This window comes from Bolinopsis microptera, chromosome 7 (assembly GCF_026151205.1).
Source record: "Bolinopsis microptera isolate Bmic1 chromosome 7, MBARI_Bmic_1.0, whole genome shotgun sequence".
Taxonomy (NCBI): domain Eukaryota; kingdom Metazoa; phylum Ctenophora; class Tentaculata; order Lobata; family Bolinopsidae; genus Bolinopsis; species Bolinopsis microptera.
Genome location: NC_087078.1, coordinates 8,897,087 through 8,914,254, shown reverse-complemented (window position 1 = coordinate 8,914,254; position 17,168 = coordinate 8,897,087). Strand labels below are relative to the sequence as shown.

The 17,168-nt window shown below is 38.8% G+C and overlaps 2 long non-coding RNA genes across 3 annotated transcripts; both read left to right on the top strand.

Annotated features, from left to right (window-relative positions):
- The first annotated feature begins 911 nt into the window (after positions 1–911).
- Positions 912–10,815, top strand: LOC134818608 (uncharacterized). 2 transcript variants are annotated; one of them, XR_010160680.1, is made up of 3 exons: positions 912–1,787; positions 1,935–2,444; positions 10,289–10,815. It is a non-coding gene; the product is annotated as an uncharacterized LOC134818608 (long non-coding RNA). The 2 variants fall into 2 exon arrangements; XR_010160679.1 differs by having other exon boundaries at positions 913–1,747.
- Positions 10,816–10,819: 4 nt separating this feature from the next.
- On the top strand, positions 10,820–11,599 carry LOC134818609 (uncharacterized). The gene is made up of 2 exons (XR_010160681.1): positions 10,820–10,975; positions 11,108–11,599. It is a non-coding gene; the product is annotated as an uncharacterized LOC134818609 (long non-coding RNA).
- Positions 11,600–17,168: the final 5,569 nt, after the last annotated feature.

The window sequence follows — 17,168 nt, the reverse complement described above, 5'->3', positions numbered from 1 at the left end:
ATAACATATAAGCGGTGCGCTGCGCCTAAACCTAAAACCATAAACTTTAAATATTGTCAAGATATTAAACGAGTTTTGCGAGATAATATAGCTTGCTGACTTCGTAAGATATTTCAATTATACCCGTGCCAGTTCCAAACCCACCGCGAGCTGATTACTCAAAATGCGCGAGCACGTCAACATAAAATTTTTCGCGCCCTACAAACTTCGGTAGACCTTATAATTTGCAACTGAACGCTTGCGTATGTCGTAGTTCAAGCTGCGCGCGCAGTATTTTCATTGCATTATACAACATAAATAATCGGATTAGAAGTAGAAGCTATTTGTACAGGGATTTTCTTATCGATACTATAAATGACTCATCTTTAAAAAACAAGGTCGATTATTATACAATATATTTTGCATATGTGCGTTAAATCGATTCGTTATCATGTAATAATGTGTGTCATACTTAAAGCTAGGAATATTTGTGTATGGATTATTTCATTCTAAAACATTGTTTGTTTTTGGAAAGATTTCATCAATTAATGTAACTTGGTACCATATGGTTTATTTGATCTTATATGTTATCGATTTATATAGTTTTACGTTATCGTGTATCATGTACAATGTATTGATAGTTATACATTATTCCAACTCAGCGCGCGTCTTGGTAGTTTATAAACCTACAAATAATTTTATCCCCTGATAAACTCCAAAATATTATACATCAACGGATTATAATTTCATTGTATAGAGTCACATGATACCATGACCAAAATTTTGACAAATGGCTAAGCTCTTGACAAAAATTATAACCTGTAAAAGTCATAAAAAATGATAACTTCACAAAATGTGGAGGAAATCATGCTTTTTAAAATATTTCACGAAAGTTTTTAACAGCATATTGTTTATTACATTTTTTTCACAAGATTTGCATCATGCTGTAATTTTGTTTTCCAATATTTTGATCAAAAATAATTTTTATTTGGATTTCAAAGTACGCACTACGCCGCGCAGTTAGAAATCGTAATTAGGAAATTTGAGATTTAATCAAATTTTATTGCGGAATCCCTATTTTCACATATGAGTCAATAATTGCAGTCGCATCTCTTTTCGTTGTTGCTTGTTGCTCTCAGCACAGAGCTTCAATGCTCACACCGTATATTTAGTTGATAGTAAAGTATTATAGTAGCTGTTTCGTTGCACATTGAAATACAAATATAACTAAACGATCTTGAGAGGTTATTTAATGTAATCGATTTAGTGTTACTGCCTTTTAGCTGTGATGTGCTGGAGACTACTAAAACTTGTTCTAGTACAGAAAATCACAGCGGATTTTGCTATCATGTTACACGTTTGTAGATCAGGATCGAATTTGAAAGTTTTACTCCAATCATTATTTCAATCATGCATCATATGAAAATTACGATAACCCATTCGAGCCTTTTTTAAATGTGTTTATGTTTTTGAAAAAGTATATTACTGTGATACTTCCATGCATTAAATCGTTTAAATGGTACGGTAAAGAACAGTACACAGATACTTATTCTTTGATGCCCGAAACACATTCCTAGCTCTAGATCTGCTTTACATTTAAATAATGGCTCTTTCATCACATTTGCTTGATAACTGCTGATTTGTAATGCTTAATTGATCCCACTCAGATTGACTATCTTAGGTTAGCTGTAATATCGAACTCGACAGTAGCTTCCTCTGTCATGTCGGAGATCTCAGGAGACGACTGGGCATTTTGTGTCAAAAAGAGGTTAACCTTCCACTTAACCAGATAAACATCAAATTCATAGGTTTGTTTCTATTTTGATGGTTACTGATACAGCAGTTCATGTGTTTAAAATGTATGGGTTAAATTCTATTTAAATTCGGTAATAAATTATTACTGCGAATGTTGTAAACGGTAAAACCATTGTGTATAAGACAGTCAATTATCTCAGGAGTGCACGTGTTCGCACCCGAAGACGCCCTGGACCGATCCGAGTGCTGATGAGGTGTGGGGTAGTGAAGGAGTTGACAGAAACTGTAGTGACTTTAGAGAAACCTATCACTGATGGAAAAGTGACGCTCACCCAAACAACTGCTTGGCAACCAAATACCCATCACTGTCACTTACGAGGGGATAACGAGGGGATAAAGGTTCCAACTTTTATTTTTTGTAATATCTGATTTATTCAAGTTAACTCTGTTTTAAGTTTTGTTGTAGTTCATTCAGATATATTCAACATGTGCATATTAAATTTGTATTAATGACATCCCCTCAGGTTACTGACACACCAAACTTTGCAACCGCCCACGTCTGCAAAGTTAACGCTAAGGCCAACCAGAGACCGTTTAACCCAGAGGACTTCTCTGATGACAGAGATGTGGAAAAGACTACGTCCTTCTCTGGAAAACTACAAGGACAAAATACCCACCTTCTTCGGGAAATAGTCCATCATATGCGAAAGGTAAATCGTTTATTTTTGAAAACCCGATCACAATCAAAGCACATACAATTTGGGCATGTCCCAGTCAACTAAAGCCGAAAATCTGGCTTTGAAATCTTCAATTTAAAAACACCCAAAAATTTAGAAAACATACCCCTCCACCATTCTAGATCGATTTTAAGTCAGCCATGGCATAATTACTGCCCAAAAAAGCCTGTTCCAAATTTGTCTCAATTCTGTTCCAGAATCCCAACTACTCTGAAACCAAAATGGAACATTGCCCTCAAAGCCTTTTCTGAGGATGCTAGGGCCACCAAACTTTTCAAGGACACTCCTGGTATCGATACCAATCGATTCTGATCGCTTTCAACTCAGTTTGGGCGATTTTAGGGTAAAGTTCATTTTTGTTCATTTCATGAACCAGGGGATCATTTGGCACTACTGAGTTTTAAAAAAAGTTGAACTATGAATGTCATAATTTGATGTGTGAAAATAGTGCTTTCGATGTGAAACTGGATGATTCTTGACGCACCCTATCCATTCGGTGGAGTATTACATTTCAAAGAAAAAAAATTCTGAGTTACTGAACATGCTACCATACCATATTGAGTCCATGCCAGTCCAGGCATAATTACCGCTAAAAAGCATGTTTCTAAATTTGTGTCAAATGTTTCCAAAATCCCAACTACTGCTCAGAAACCAAAATGGAAATATTGCCCAGGGCCCTTTCTGAACATGCTAGACCCACCAAACTTCCCGGGGACAGTGGACACTCCTGGTATCAATAGCAATCGATCCCAATCAGTTTGGGATTGACTGACATTCTGTGACAAAGTACATTTTTTTGTTCATTTCATTCATTCCATGAATTCGATAAATATTTTAAAACTAGCCTGGAAATGTCAGTTCACATGCCAGTGACGGCTTCAAGACCCCTGGAGTCTTGAAGTTGTCACTACCCGGCTCAGAGCAACCCCACTTCCGTTGTAGTACTTCTGCGGGCAGACAAGGGACCTCCGAGCAGGGTCAAAGCCTGGGAGAAATGTCTCTATGCGGATATGGGCGTAGGTTGACTTCCTAGTGTGGGATTTAGCGAAAGTTCCTGGTGAAGAATCCAAGGAGGTCACCTAGAAGAGTTTTCCCTATCCAGTCGTGTCGACTGTTCCACAAATTTGACTGTTCCACAAATTTGGTTCAGTTTACTGTTGTTAGGGGTTTACCAATTATCCTCATTCTGAGCGTCATGATCTGGCTGCACTTGCAGAGGAGGTGCTGGGATGTTTCTGCTTCTCCTTAAAAGTGTTCACAATCTTGCGTCTCAAAGTTGATGTTGTTCGCCACGTTCTGAAAGTAAACTATTGGGCTGTCTAACTATCCTGATAGCGGCCATGTTAGCCATCTGTTGTGAGTTCCAGAAAAATTAAAGTTCCTGTATTTATATTTGTGGAGGAACATCTCAAGTGGAATGTTCCTTTGTCACTGAGTATGGCGAAATTGGGAGGAAGGGTTCTGGTCCTATGGGGATGTTGTTGGATTGATCGTCCCTTGCGAATTCGTCCGCTAGTTCTTTACCGTATACTCCTTCATGTCCTGGAACATTAAAGTTGTTCTGAGATGTTCAGAACGAACCTGGAGTTAAAACTGGTGTTGATTGATGGAGATCCTAAGTTATCATTAGTCCAGATACTTGCCATGTGTAACGCAAATAGCGGTTACGATTTCCTAAATGAACCTGAAGGAGGATCGTCTGTCTTGTATTGTTACCATGTAACGTCGAGCGAACAAATTGAATTCAAAGTTTGAGTAACACATTCGTTAATAGTTGTATGTCCTATTTGCATCCCCGAAGCATTGCATTGTTGTTTATTCCTGGTCCGGTTAGCTTTGCGTCTCAGAACTAAAGAGTTCAGGTAAGCTTTAGTGAGCTATGCTGTCCACGGAGGGTTCCCCGTGTAATAAAGGATCTCTGCAGGATGTCCGAGATGAACTGTTTTCGAGCGTTGAGAACTTCCGCTGTAGAAACTGAATAGAACCAGTAAGGGTGTCAGTCAAACTCTGCTGCTACTAGATGATTGTAGAGCGTCCAGTCACACTTAATGAATAGTGTGGAAAAGCTAACCCGGCCCCTAATCCTAGGTTAAATGTGAGCCTCATGATGAGCTCTTAGCTGTCTAGCTGGAAAGTGGTTACTTGAGGGAGAATTGCCAGGAATTCTCGCCATCAGTGTGTCCACGTAGTCAGAGTTGAAATCCCTCATTTGTCTTATCACGAGCCTGTGTCAAGCGTGTGTCAGCCCTTGTGCATTAGCTGTCTTAACTGAAAACACCTGATAAGTAGTTACTGCACTGGAGAGAGAAGTGAGTAGAAGACTACTCATTGTCCTTGTAGTCAAAATGAGCAAATAGGAATAGTTCTAAAGAGAATTATCTGGTGATTTAATAGCTCTTAGAGCTAGGTATCTGTGTCTAACGTATCGTCATTTGTGTGTGTACTATCTTGTAACCTGATATCTGAAAGAGACATTTCCTGGTGCTTGGTAGCTGTTAGTGTTGACTTCCTGGTTCCTATGGGAACTTTGAGTTGGCAAGTCCCAACCTTAGTACTCAACAAGAGAGCACACCACCCGTTAATGCCAACTAGGCCACACCACGCGGAGGTTCGGAGAGGATTTTGTGACCTAAACATCGATAAAAAGTTGTTTCATACTGTTCCGAATTCTCGGATTCATATCAAAATGAACATTTTCCTAGAATCCCCTGAATTGAGCTAAACCGATTGGAATCAATCGGTATTGATACCAGAAGTGTCCCTGAGAAGTTTGTGAGCCTAGCATGTTCAGAAAGGACTCTGGGGTAATGTTTCCATTTTGGTTTCAGAGTAGTTGACATCGTGGAAACATTTGTGACAAATTTGGAAACACGCTTTTGCAGCCGTATTTATGCTTGTACTGACTTGGGATCTATCTGGTATGGTATACCCTCCCTTTTTAGTACACGTGTACTAACATTTCCAGCCACTTAGAAGTGCAAAATACTCCCCTGGCTTATGGAATGAACGAAATGAACATTTTCCTAGAATCCCCTGAAATGAGCTAAAACCGATTGGAATCGATCGGCATTGAAAATCTCCAAAAAAATTCCCATGGATTCTAAAATGTCTCCAATTTTTTACAAAATCTTTACAAGTCATTTCGAATCTCGAACGTCCACCGCGAAAAAGTTGCGCCAAATAAAGTACAAACGCATTGAGTTGATGAATCCAGATTTTTGGAACATTTTTGGAACATTTTTGGAACATGTCCCAAAATTGTCCCAAAAGTGTCCCATGCATTTATTTGCCCTAATAAGCTCTAAATAGTGCCAAAAATAATTGTAAATGATGGATATAGGTAAAGACTAGGCCTAAGAGCCATCAAAACTAAAATAACATTACCCAGGTTCATGGAATGAACGAAAATGAACAAAAATGAATATTGTCCTAAAAATGCTCAGAACGGTTTAAAATTGGTCGGAAAGTGTTTATATTGGTCCTAGGACCACCCAAAGCAAGTTTGGGAATCACTGCATGTCTAGAACCGATGTTACCAATGTTCCAAAATGTTCCAATTTTGGGACAATAATCCTCCTGAGAATCCAGATTTTTGGAACATGGGCACATCGAAGTATTGGCTGTATTTAAGTGCTGGGAAGCCTCAATTCGGTTTTCTAAGATGGATGTAGGTAAAGACTAGGCCTAAGAGCCATCAAAACTAAAATAACATTACCCAGGTTCATGGAATGAACGAAAATGAACAAAAATGAATATTGTCCTAAAAATGCTCAGAACGGTTTAAAATTGGTCGGAAAGTGTTTATATTGGTCCTAGGACCACCCAAAGCAAGTTTGGGAATCACTGCATGTCTAGAACCGATGTTACCAATGTTCCAAAATGTTCCAATTTTGGGACAATAATCCTCCTGAGAATCCAGATTTTTGGAACATGGGCACATCGAAGTATTGGCTGTATTTAAGTGCTGGGAAGCCTCAATTCGGTTTTCTAAGATGGATGTAGGTAAAGACTAGGCCTAAGAGCCATCAAAACTAAAATAACATTACCCAGGTTCATGGAATGAACGAAAATGAACAAAAATGAATATTGTCCTAAAAATGCTCAGAACGGTTTAAAATTGGTCGGAAAGTGTTTATATTGGTCCTAGGACCACCCAAAGCAAGTTTGGGAATCACTGCATGTCTAGAACCGATGTTACCAATGTTCCAAAATGTTCCAATTTTGGGACAATAATCCTCCTGAGAATCCAGAATTTTGGAACATGGGCACATCGAAGTATTGGCTGTATTTAAGTGCTGGGAAGCCTCAATTCGGTTTTCTAAGATGGATGTAGGTAAAGACTAGGCCTAAGAGCCATCAAAACTCAAATAACATTACCCAGGTTCATGGAATGAACGAAAATGAACAAAAATGAATATTGTCCTAAAAATGCTCAGAACGGTTTAAAATTGGTCGGAAAGTGTTTATATTGGTCCTAGGACCACCCAAAGCAAGTTTGGGAATCACTGCATGTCTAGAACCGATGTTACCAATGTTCCAAAATGTTCCAATTTTGGGACAATAATCCTCCTGAGAATCCAGAATTTTGGAACATGGGCACATCGAAGTATTGGCTGTATTTAAGTGCTGGGAAGCCTCAATTCGGTTTTCTAAGATGGATATAGGTAAAGACTAGGCCTAAGAGCCATCAAAACTAAAATAACATTACCCAGGTTCATGGAATGAACGAAAATGAACAAAAATGAATATTGTCCTAAAAATGCTCAGAACGGTTTAAAATTGGTCGGAAAGTGTTTATATTGGTCCTATGACCACTCAAACCAAGTTTGGGAATCACTGCATGTCTAGAACCGATGTGACCTATGTTCCAAAATGTTCCAATTTTGGGACAATAATCCTCCTGAGAATCCAGATTTTTGGAACATGGGAACATCGAAGTAAAATGAACAAAAAATGAATATTGTCCTAAAAATTCTCAGAACGGTTTAAAATTGGTCGGAAAGTTTGGGAATCACTTCATGTCTAGACCCGATGTTACCAATGTTGTCACAATAATCCTCCTGAGCATCCAGATTTTTGGAACATGGGGACATCGAAGTGCTGGGAAGCCTCAATTCGGTTTTCTAAGATGGATATAAAAAACTAGGCCTTATAGAGGAGCCATCAAAAGTCGAATAATATTACCCAAGTTTATGGAATGAACAACGAACATGAAAATTTCCCTAAAGCACTCAGAATGGTTAAAAAATGGTGGCAAAGAGTCAATATTTTCGTCCAACAGGGTCTTAAAGTTGCATTCAGAATTATGTACAATTAAACAGAAATTATTTTATTGGGCAAATATTTTTGTTTTAATGATCCTCCAATATTTTGATATAAATGCTTCCCAGCACTTAAATACAGCCAATACTTCGATGTGCCAATATAAACACTTTCCGACCAATTTTAAACCGTTCTGAGCATTTTTAGGACAATATTCATTTTTGTTCATTTTCGTTCATTCCATGAACCTGGGTAATGTTATTTTAGTTTTGATGGCTCTTAGGCCTAGTCTTTACCTACATCCATCTTAGAAAACCGAATTGAGGCTTCCCAGCACTTAAATACAGCCAATACTTCGATGTGCCCATGTTCCAAAAATCTGGATTCTCAGGAGGATTATTGTCCCAAAATTGGAACATTTTGGAACATAGATAACATCGGTTCTAGACATGCAGTGATTCCCAAACTTGGTTTGAGTGGTCATAGGACCAATATAAACACTTTCCGACCAATTTTAAACCGTTCTGAGCATTTTTAGGACAATATTCATTTTTGTTCATTTTCGTTCATTCCATGAACCTGGGTAATGTTATTTTAGTTTTGATGGCTCTTAGGCCTAGTCTTTACCTATATCCATCTTAGAAAACCGAATTGAGGCTTCCCAGCACTTAAATACAGCCAATACTTCGATGTGCCCATGTTCCAAAAATCTGGATTCTCAGGAGGATTATTGTCCCAAAATTGGAACATTTTGGAACATAGGTCACATCGGTTCTAGACATGCAGTGATTCCCAAACTTGGTTTGAGTGGTCATAGGACCAATATAAACACTTTCCGACCAATTTTAAACCGTTCTGAGCATTTTTAGGACAATATTCATTTTTGTTCATTTTCGTTCATTACTTGAACCTGGGTAATGTTATTTGAGTTTTGATGGCTCTTAGACCTAGTTTTCACCTATATCCATCTTAGAAAACCGAATTGAGGCTTCCCAGCACTTAAATACAGCCAATACTTCGATGTGCCCATGTTCCAAAAATCTGGATTCTCAGGAGGATTATTGTCCCAAAATTGGAACATTTTGGAACATAAGTAACATCGGTTCTAGACATGCAGTGATTCCCATACTTGGTTTGAGTGGTCCCAGGACCAATATAAACACTTTCCGACCAATTTTAAACCGTTCTGAGCATTTTTAGGACAATATTCATTTTTGTTCATTTTCGTTCATTCCATGAACCTGGGTAATGTTATTTGAGTTTTGATGGCTCTTAGGCCTAGTTTTTACCTATATCCATCTTAGAAAACCGAATTGAGGCTTCCCAACACTTAAATACAGCCAATACTTCGATGTGCCCATGTTCCAAAAATCTGGATTCTCAGGAGGATTATTGTCCCAAAATTGGAACATTTTGGAACATAGATAACATCGGTTCTAGACATGCAGTGATTCCCAAACTTGGTTTGAGTGGTCCCAGGACCAATATAAACACTTTCCGACCAATTTTAAACCGTTCTGAGCATTTTTAGGACAATATTCATTTTTGTTCATTTTCGTTCATTCCATGAACCTGGGTAATGTTATTTGAGTTTTGATGGCTCTTAGGCCTAGTTTTTACCTATATCCATCTTAGAAAACCGAATTGAGGCTTCCCAGCACTTAAATACAGCCAATACTTCGATGTGCCCATGTTCCAAAAATCTGGATTCTCAGGAGGATTATTGTCCCAAAATTGGAACATTTTGGAACATTGGTAACATCGGTTCTAGACATGCAGTGATTCCCAAACTTGCTTTGGGTGGTCCTAGGACCAATATAAACACTTTCCGACCAATTTTAAACCGTTCTGAGCATTTTTAGGACAATATTCATTTTTGTTCATTTTCGTTCATTCCATGAACCTGGGTAATGTTATTTTAGTTTTGATGGCTCTTAGGCCTAGTCTTTACCTATATCCATCTTAGAAACCGAATTGAGGCTTCCCAGCACTTAAATACAGCCAATACTTCGATGTGCCCATGTTCCAAAAATCTGGATTCTCAGGAGGATTATTGTCCCAAAATTGGAACATTTTGGAACAATATAGGTAACATCGGTTCTAGACATGCAGCGATTCCCAAACTTGGTTTGAGTGGTCCTAGGACCAATGTAAACACTTTCCGACCCATTTTAAACCATTCTGAGCACTTTGAGAAGAATGTTCATTTTCGTTCATTTCTGGTCATTCCATGGGTAATTTTATACGACTTTTGATGGCTCCTAGGCCTAGCTTACGGCTATATCCATTTTAGAAAACCGAACTGAGCCTTCCCAGCACTCAAATACGGCCAATACTACGATGTGCCCATGTTCCAAATTTATGGATTCATCTACTGAACGCATTAGGCATTCTAGACAAATTTAAATATCTTTTTGCGCGCGCATTTTGGCGCAAAACCTTGTTACCCTGTGTGTTGCACGCTAGTCGCCCTCTTTCACTATTGTCGCTATTATGTGATGATGCTTTGAGCTAGGAACTCAAATCTATTATCAGTCAAACCCACAATCTTTCAGAGAGATTTCCAAGGGTAAAGATACAGTTAAACTGCGGAGGCCCAACACCAAAAATAACCTTCTCCTGGTCGGCAGTGTCCCTCATCCTGCACTTGACCCCCGCAGAGGTCAGAAGCCCATAGGAGCACAAATGAGCGAGAAACGGGAAAGCCTTAGCTACCGGGCCAAGGACTGCATCACTAGCACCTACCTATTGAACCTATCGATAGGTTTAGAAGTAGGCATCTTCACGGCCATCACGCAATCTGCGGAACACCTCCTAGCGGCGAAATACGGATATTCCCTCCCTTTTACGTGCGTTTAACCGGCACCCGAACCACACGCTGTTTCAACTGGCATCGGCAAGTGGCGACACTGTAGACTCAACCCTGAGCTTGATCAGAATCTTCAGTCACAAACTTGACACCGTTCCGGGGCTGGTTTTCTGTCAGGCGCCCCAGCAGTCTCTCTTGGACCACCATCTGATCTGACAATCACCCGAGGATACCTGCCAGAGCTCGCAATTTACGACGAGTTAGCTTATGGCACCTCTGCCATATGCTAACTGAAGTGGAGTCATAAAGCTCTCATCAAGTCAAACATCTCTCATCTCTCACTCTCTCTTCCTAGACAGCAGACCTGGGAGAAACCTGAGAGAAATTCCTTCTAGCCGGACGTCACGCGTGATGTACGAGGAACTACCGACAGGTGTGTACCTATACTTTTTTAAATTACACATTTCATCTGGATTGTGATTCACTGCAAAACAAGTCGCAGGTTCCAATTGTAGAACTATAAAACTTTAATAATTCATGGTCGATTATTGCGATTAATCCTCAGGGTACTTCTACGTACGTGCGAAAGACAAAGGCAGCAAGAATCGAAGAACAGAACCCCGACCAAACTGATTGTGAGAAATGAGTAGCTCGTGATCTAGGACAATAAACTTTCTTCTGTTTAATATCTAAAACGTGTGATATTACACCAACTTTCGATTAATAATACGAAGCTTTATCCCTTACTTATACAGTATGATATTTAAACACGAAAATTTACATTCTGAAATTGGTATAGTGTTCCTTTAACTGTATATTAACTTTCGTTGTAGCTTTTTTCAAAATATTCTTCAGTGCCATCAACAAACAGATTTTTTCATTTGACTGAACTGTGCCATATTTGATATTGCGTAGATTTATAGGGAAAATTTTTTAAATCTTGCAAGTTGATGTAATTAAGTTTTAAGTTAACGTATTATAGATATGTTAACACTAGTTTATGTTTCAGTATTTAAATTGTTTCCATTTAAAGTTAAACCGATCCCTGTTGTAGAGTTATCAGATCCTTACTTAAGATAAAAAATATAATAGGGGGGGGGGGGGGGGGGGGGGGGGGGGCCAACGCCCTAAAAGGCCCTAGACACATCGAAAATCCGAAAAGGGCCCTAGAAATCGGGGCCTTTTGGGGCCTTTGACCCTGACCACTAATTGATAGTGTTTATGGACCACAATCTCAGGAGGTGACCGGGACATGATTTTAGGCCTGACCGGGATACAAAATGTGACTTGACCGGGACCGGGACTGGGATTATCAATTTACCGTGACCGGGACCGGGACCAATAATTTCCGGGATTTCTATCTTACCGGGACCGGGACCAACAATACAATTTGACCGGGATGACCGGGACCAAAACTGGTATTCTCATATTGAAAGTTGCAACTTTCATTTACATTATAATTGAACAATTTAAATAAGTAATAACTATAATATTAAATTAGAAAAAACTAAAAAAAAAACGTCAATATGGGGCATGGTCCTATTGTACTACACCAATAATGTTCATTTACTGATTACTCAAGTTCACCCTCATTCCTCAATCAATGATCCCTCAAATTATTCAACAGTTTCATTCTCCAATTCCAATTGACAATTGGGCGTAGCCCGAGTTGAAAACTTGATGTTAGTTTGCACTTATGAGTTATGTAACGATATTAGTTACCTAAACTTGTTTCAGTTTAGCAATTTTAAACATTGTTTTATTTGGCTCAGAGGTTGTTTAAAGATTAAATTCACAATGAATGAAAGTAAAAACTTAAAATCACAGTGAATGAAATTATGTAAAAGATCCCGGTCAAAATCCCGGCAAATTTGAGTGATTGACCGGGACCAAGAATCCTGAATAAACCGGGACCGGGATCAGCATTTGACTTGATACATGTTACGTATCCCAAATATCAGAGATATTGGCATGCAATGTATGTCAACATTTGACCGGGACCGCGACCGGGATGAAAAATGTGACTTGACCCGGTTGACCGGGATAGCTCAAAATTGCCAATCCCGGTACCGGGATTCCCGGTCACCTGCACAATCTCCGTGTAAATACACTCAAATAAACATAAAAGTACTGTGCAAGTAGTCAGATGATATCATTAAAGCACTTAGCATATATCAAACTTGATGAAATTGAAGTTAATTCTAGGGCCCCAAAAGGCCCTAGACGCATCGAAAATCCAAAAAGGGCCCTAGAAATCGGGGCCTTTTGGGGCGTTGGCCCCCCACCCCCCCCCCTATAATATGAAGTTCGATAATAATATTAATAAACATATTCATTGTTTTCTAGTCATCAAACTTCAGATCGGGGTAATATAATGTACAAGATGATACGCTCTCAAATGCACGCTTCCTTTTCTTCACCTTTGCATCTTTGATCTTGTTAGGTAACACATAAAATAAGGTTCCCCAGAAATGTCCTGTAAACTTGACTTTTTATTTAGGCCGGTAAAAACCCACAACTGCACGTTTATGACTGAGGTTTCCAAATACAGCCAAGAACTCAGATATGACACAATCAATAATATGTGTATGAAACAAATTTTCAACTGCCGGGCGGCGATCAGCATGTCATACTGAAATTAAATGTAAAATGCAGTTTAACTCGTGCATCTAATAATAATATGACGATATGATAGAATTGTAATACAAATAATGCTACATGCTACGCGCGCGAGCGGTCTGCTCATTACTATATTTGGGCATTGAATGATTTCACGCAGTTAGTTACCATGTCAACGCGCAGTAACCATAGCAAAGCGCTCGATTCGATTCCAGTATATTGCGACGAGTGTTTACATCACTAAATTAGCTGTAACTTTGTGTGATTACCTGCGATCTTGCTAATTTTAAGGCGCTGTGGCTAAAATCGTCCACCGAACCAACAGGCAAAATTTCAGAAATATCGCACCCAGCGCTCATTTCGACCTCACGAGTAATCAGCTCGCGGTGGGAATGTGAGTCAGTTGTATCACGTTGCGACCCCCACGGTCGTTTCACTATGGTGACGATACAGGGGGACGATACAGGGCCGGGGGAGCCGCGCATTTCGTGCGCGGCGGGTCATATAACGTATGACAATGAGTCAGCGCTTAAACCAAAAGCAGTTGGCAAAAGGAGCCAACTAGCACCCGATATACCACTTTTAGAACACAAACTCAAACCTTAAACCGGCCGGTTTTAGGTTAATAGATCTAAAAAGTACAAAAAGGATTCATTGCTCATTGTATTTTTTAAATTTCCCATCATTTGTATTATTTCGAATAAAACGTAGATTCGACCTTTATCATAAAACAATGTTTAAATCTAACAATGTCAAACTACCTTGTTATTGATAATAATACCTTATTATTGATAATAATATGATGTTTATATGTTATAAAAATTATTTTTTGTCTAATACTCTTAAATTTCGCGCCGCACTTAGTTCGTTTTTGTCCGTACTGTGAAAATCGAGCGCTTCATGGACAACCGGTTATATTATCGTTTGCTTTTAATATCTTTAAACGTTTAGATTACAATCAACTGCTTCGCATCATTTTGTATGTTAAAATTAACTTTAGAACTTGCAATACCTCAACACTCAAGTCATTTGTATATTACACACGAACGCACCTACCCACCCACAAACGGATTTTTATCATTATTAAGATGATACTATAGATTTGGGGCAAAGGTATGGATTGAATTTGCCAAGATTGAAAATATTTCGGTTAGTTCATCCTCTGTAATCTGTATATCCTCTTGCGCCATCGTGGATTTTTTGAGGGATCCCGTAGGCTTAAGGCCAGCAAGGCTTTCATCAGTAGTTCTTTGTTTTTCGAATGTCTGTAGACGACATCACAGTTTAAAAGTTTTTAGCTCTGACTTCTTCTAGGATTTGTGGTTGAGCCAGCATGTGGATTGTTGTAGGGAAAATGTCTTTGGTTGAGTCTCAACAGAGGACCAAGAATTATTTTAGTACGATTGAGTGTCCTCCTGTTGAGCATTTTGGAGACAATAAACGTCAGAGCTTCAAAACAGCTTAAGACAATTGTTAATAGCCTCGTTGTTTCTTGTTTGGACTACTGTAACGCCATGTTTTACGGCATCTCCAAGTACCTCATACATCAACTACAGCTTATTCAAAATGCCTGTGCAAAAGCAGTAACTGGAAAATATAAATTTGATCACCTAGGCGACGATCTTGATAAATTGCACTGGCTTAATATACCTAAAAGAGTGATTTTTAAAATATGTCTCCTATCTTTTAAGGCTATTAATGGAATAGCGCCACTGTACCTTCAAGATATGTTTAAGTATGCTCACCATGGACACACTGTTAGGCTCATAGTCCCTTATCGTTCAACCAAGGGTTTTGGTGATCGTAGTTTTAGTGTGGTTGGTCCACGAGTTTTTAATGCACTACCAGACTCAGTTAAACAATGTTATTCTGTTGAGGCGTTTAAGTTGCAAGAGCCGACAGAAGAAAGGCTGAGAAAGCCTGGAAAAAGTCAAGTCTTGACATTGATCATGATATCTTTGTTCATTTGCGAGAGCACTGTTCAGAGCTGACTCTCAAAAAGAAAAAACTGTTTTTCTCTAATACTTTCCAAAAATACAAACACTCACAAAAGAGCCTTTACAAATTTGTAGACACTTTCCTGGATAAAGAAAAGAACCTCACTTTACCATCTTCAGAAAATCTTCAGGAAACTGTAAATGCCTTTAACCAGTATTTTACTGAAAAAATTGAGAAAATCCGAACATCATTTCCCAACACTACTGTGACTAATAGTTCTCCAAACTTCAATGGCCAGGCATTATCTGAATTTAGAAAAGCTACTATTTTTGAAGTAAGAGAATTGATCAAAGAATCTGGCATCAAAACCTCATCGATTGATCCACTACCTAAAGAACTCTTGTCAGAGCACCTTGAGCTAATCCTCCCTACCCTTTGTGATATTATCAACGTTTCTCTTTCAACTGGAAGTATGGAGGGAATCAAACTAGCACATCTCACTCCCCTAATCAAAGGAGATTCCCTAGACACTGAGAACTTAAAGAATTATAGACCCATCTCTAATCTTACATTCATCGGTAAACTCATTGAGCGCTTTGTATTAAAATGCCTCAATGAACATCTAGCCAAGAATAATCTCAACATCGACCACCAGTCTGGTTACAAAAAGCATCACAGCACAGAAACACTCCTCATTACCATAGTCAATGACCTCCTCATAGCCACTAATGAAAACACAGCAACAGTTGTAATGCTTTTAGACCTGAGTGCTGCATTCGACACAGTTGACCATATCAAACTGATCAATATATTGAAGTGTGAGATTGGGATTGCGGGAACAGCCTTGAAATGGTTCACCAGCTTCATCCGTGGTCGTTGTCAAAAAGTCAAGATAGGTGACCTAGAATCTGAAGAAATTGTAATAAAGTTTGGTGTCCCACAGGGCTCTGTCCTTGGCCCTGTGTTGTTCAATATCTACATCCGCTCAATTTACTCTTCTGTAAAATCAAAGCAATTTCTGATCCATGGCTATGCTGATGATCACCAGATCTACAAGTCATTTTCATCCGCTACAGAATATCAAGTCCTCAGCGAAGACCTGCCCTCCTGTTTTAGAGAAATCGAGACCTGGATGACGAATCACTTCCTTCTTCTGAATCCAACTAAAACTGAAATTATAGTTTTTGGTTCAAAACGTTTATTGTCAGAATTAGAAATTGGTGGTGTCTTCCTAAAATCTTCTGTCTGTATAAGACTTGTTAACGTTACCAAAAACCTTGGCTTTACATTGGATTCCTCTCTGACTCTAAATCCTCAGATAAAGAAGCTTAAAGCTGCAAACTGCCACAAGATGCGGAATATTGCAAAGATGAAACCATTCCTCTCTGAAGATCAAATGCAAATCATCGTACAATCTCTTGTTATTAGTTCCCTTGACTACTGCAATGCACTTTACTATGGTACTAATCATTCTGTTTTGAAACAGCTACAATCTCTGCAAAACAGAGCATGTCGCTTAGTTAAAGGTCTAAAGAGGAGAGAAGAAGTCGAGCCCTACATAAAAGAACTTCATTGGCTCAAGGTACAAGAACGTATTGAATTTAAAATACTCCTGCTATCTTTCAAACTGCTCCATGGACTAGCACCTTCATACCTGTCAAACCTTGTCAAGTACAATCCCAGTGGTGGCAGAGATGTGTCTCTTCATTGCCCTATAAACAGTCCACCAAGAGCCTTCTCTTCATCTGCTCCAAGATTATGGAACAACCTTCCTCAAGAAATCAGGAAATGTGTAAACATCAATGACTTTAAGGGAAAACTAAAAGCTCATCTGTTTAGAAAGTCTTTTGATATGTACTGAGTAAATAATACATTATCAGAAGATTTTTAAAATCTTCATCCTATAGCAGGTCAATTTTACGCTTTAAATTAAATTATTTTAGGCTACTAATTTTTCAGGATTTTCGGGCAACATTCGAGATATTATTCTTTTCCGTGTTTCACTGTGTCTGCCAACAAAATTGTAGTGTAGGTCAGAAAAGGAGGCTCTATCCCGGGACACCAACATT